The sequence below is a fragment of the Oncorhynchus nerka genome, linkage group LG14, assembly GCF_034236695.1.
Source record: "Oncorhynchus nerka isolate Pitt River linkage group LG14, Oner_Uvic_2.0, whole genome shotgun sequence".
In the NCBI taxonomy this organism is placed as follows: domain Eukaryota; kingdom Metazoa; phylum Chordata; class Actinopteri; order Salmoniformes; family Salmonidae; genus Oncorhynchus; species Oncorhynchus nerka.
The window spans coordinates 38,823,571-38,827,176 of NC_088409.1; positions in this window are offsets into that span (position 1 = coordinate 38,823,571).

Below are 3,606 nucleotides of genomic sequence, written 5' to 3' on the forward strand. Positions count from 1 at the left end.
TATTCCAAAAAGATGATTCCAATTCAAGCCAGTCTGCCTCAGACTTTGACGTGAGGAAGATTGAACAATATTCGAGAGGAAGGGGTATCAGAGAGGAAAACATGCAAACCAAGAATCACACTGACAATAAACAAGAGAGCATTCAAAGACACGTTTACATTTGAATTCATAAGTTGAACAAGAAAGGGAGACTGAAGAGCTTGAGGGGTTGTGTGTGTGTGTGTGTGTGTGTGTGCGTGTGTGCGTGCGTGCGTGCGTGCGTGCGTGCGTGCGTGCGTGTGAGGGAAAGGGAATGTACATACATGCATGTGTGTGAGTGGCAGTGCAGGGTGTGTGTTGAGACATACAGTATGTGTGTGAGTGGCAGTGCAGGGTGTGGGTTGAGACATACAGTATGTGTGTGAGTGGCAGTGCAGGGTGTGGGTTGAGACATACAGTATGTGTGTGAGTGGCAGTGCAGGGTGTGGGTTGAGACATACAGTATGTGTGTGAGTGGCAGTGCAGGGTGTGGGTTGAGACATACAGTATGTGTGTGAGTGGCAGTGCAGGGTGTGGGTTGAGACATACAGTATGTGTGTGAGTGGCAGTGCAGGGTGTGGGTTGAGACATACAGTATGTGTATGAGTGGCAGTGCAGGGTGTGTGTTGAGACATACAGTATGTGTGTGAGTGGCAGTGCAGGGTGTGGGTTGAGACATACAGTATGTGTGTGAGTGGCAGTGCAGGGTGTGGGTTGAGACATACAGTATGTGTGTCATTGCTAACAAGAATAATAGGGATGAAATCAACCAGTCCTTTCCTGAAACAGTTCCTCTAATAGTCTTTTACCAGGACGAGGCTCTAAAGTCTGGAAGCGGTTACATCCAATCAAATGGCTGCCTGGTAATCCGGTTTGGGCCCTGCTCGGGGCCGAGGGGTCTCCTGGGACCGTTTGAAACCAGCGTGCCATGCCGGATCATTGTCATCCACCACCCGTCCCAAACATTCACACCATATGGATCAGTCATGTCCTCTCTGAGAAATCCACTCCTGGCCTCATTAGAAATATTTTCAATGTAAACTATGGCTTAAGTAGATACAACTAATAAACAGCATAATAGTGTGTCAGAGACGGGGGTGTTTTGTGTGTTCATCTGTGTATTTCAATGCAAGTTCAGATTTTCTTCATCTATTTAAAGGGGTAAAGAGGGTAGAGGGGGGTGAAAGGGAGGGGTTACAGTTGATGAAGATGGGGTCTCGAGGTTGACAGCTAGCAGGAGACATCCACTTTGTTTGAGAGCAGTCGGTGAAGGGGGAGAGGCGAAGGTGTGTGTGTGTGCGTGTGCGTCTGCGTCTGCGTCTGCGTCTGTGTCTGTGTCTGTGTGTGTGTGCGTCTGTGTGTGTGTGTGTGTGTGTGTGTGTGTGTGTGTGTGTGTGTGTGTGTGTGTGTGTGTGTGTGTGTGTGCGTGTGTGTGTGTGTTGATGTTCTGTGTCTAGATCAGGCCACTGCTGTCTCACATCATGCCCGGGGGAAGGGGGCATAAAGAGGGGGTGAGAGCATGACAGATAATATGTTAACCCCTTCTGCATGGAACTCTAGGAACTGTTTAAACCCATAGTATTGACTCCCTCATCTTTCTTCCCTTTCCCTCTCTTCCTCTTACTCTGTCTTCTTTCTCCACTTCCATTTCCCTCTCTTCCCCTTACTCTGTCTTCTTTCTCCACTTCCCTTTCCCTCTCTTCCCCTTACTCTGTCTTCTTTCTCCACTTCCCTTTCCCTCTCTTCCCCTTACTCTGTCTTCTTTCTCCACTTCCCTTTCCCTCTCTTCCTCTTACTCTGTCTTCTTTCTCCACTCCTCTTTCCCTCTCTTCCCCTTACTCTGTCTTCTTTCTCCACTTCCCTTTCCCTCTCTTCCCCTTACTCTGTCTTCTTTCTCCACTTCCCTTTCCCTCTCTTCCCCTTACTCTGTCTTCTTTCTCCACTTCCCTTTCCCTCTCTTCCCCTTACTCTGTCTTCTTTCTCGACTTCCCTTTCCCTCTCTTCCCCTTACTCTGTCTTCTTTCTCCACTTCCTTTCCCTCTCTTCCTCTTACTCTGTCTTCTTTCTCCACTCCTCTTTCCCTCTCTTCCCTTACTCTGTCTTCTTTCTCCACTTCCCTTTCCCTCTCTTCCCCTTACTCTGTCTTCTTTCTCCACTTCCATTTCCTCTCTTTCTTCCCCTTACTCTGTCTTCTTTCTCCACTCTTTCCCTCCCCTTACTCTGTCTTCTTTCTCCACTTCCCTTTCCCTCTCTTCCTCTTACTCTGTCTTCTTTCTCCACTTCCTTTCCCTCTCTTCCTCTTACTCTGTCTTCTTTCTCCACTCCTCTTTCCCTCTCTTCCCCTTACTCTGTCTTCTTTCTCCACTTCCCTTTCCTCTCTTTCCCTTACTCTGTCTTCTTTCTCCACTTCCCTTTCCCTCTCTTCCCCTTACTCTGTCTTCTTTCTCCACTTCCCTTTCCCTCTCTTCCCCTTACTCTGTCTTCTTTCCACTTCCCTTTCCCTCTCTTCCCCTTACTCTGTCTTCTTTCTCCACTTCCTTTCCCTCTCTTCCTCTTACTCTGTCTTCTTTCTCCACTCCTCTTTCCCTCTCTTCCCCTTACTCTGTCTTCTTTCTCCACTTCCCTTTCCCTCTCTTCCTCTTACTCTGTCTTCTTTCTCCACTCCTCTTTCCCTCTCTTCCTTTCTCACTCTTACTCTGTCTTCTTTCTCCACTTCCTTTCCCTCTCTTCCTCTTACTCTGTCTTCTTTCTCCACTTCCCTTTCCCTCTCTTCCCCTTACTCTGTCTTCTTTCTCCACTTCCCTTTCCCTCTCTTCCTCTTACTCTGTCTTCTTTCTCCACTCCTCTTTCCCTCTCTTCCCCTTACTCTGTCTTCTTTCTCCACTTCCCTTTCCCTCTCTTCCCCTTACTCTGTCTTCTTTCTCCACTTCCATTTCCCTCTCTTCCCCTTACTCTGTCTTCTTTCTCCACTTCCCTTTCCCTCTCTTCCCCTTACTCTGTCTTCTTTCTCCCTTCCCCTTTCCTTTCTCTCTTCCCCTTACTCTGTCTTCTTTCTCCACTTCCCTTTCCCTCTCTTCCCCTTACTCTGTCTGCTTTCTCCACTTCCCTTTCCCTCTCTTCCCCTTACTCTGTCTTCTTTCTCTCCACTTCCCTCTCTTTCCTGTCTCTCTTCCTCTTACTACTGTCTTCTTTCTCCACTCCTCCCTTTCCCTCTCTTCCCCTTACTCTGTCTTCTTTCTCCACTTCCCTTTCCCTCTCTTCCCCTTACTCTGTCTTCTTTCTCCACTTCCCTTTCCCTCTCTTCCCCTTACTCTGTCTTCTTTCTCCACTTCCCTTTCCCTCTCTTCCCCTTACTCTGTCTTCTTTCTCCTGTCTTCTTCCCTTTCCCTCTCTTCCCCTTACTCTGTCTTCTTTCTCCACTTCCTTTCCCTCTCTTCCTCTTACTCTGTCTTCTTTCTCCACTTCTCCACTCCTTTCCCTCTCTTCCCTTACTCTGTCTTCTTTCTCCACTTCCTTTCCCTCTCTTCCCCTTACTCTGTCTTCTTTCTCCACTTCCCTTTCCTTACTCTTTTTCTCCACTCCTTTCCT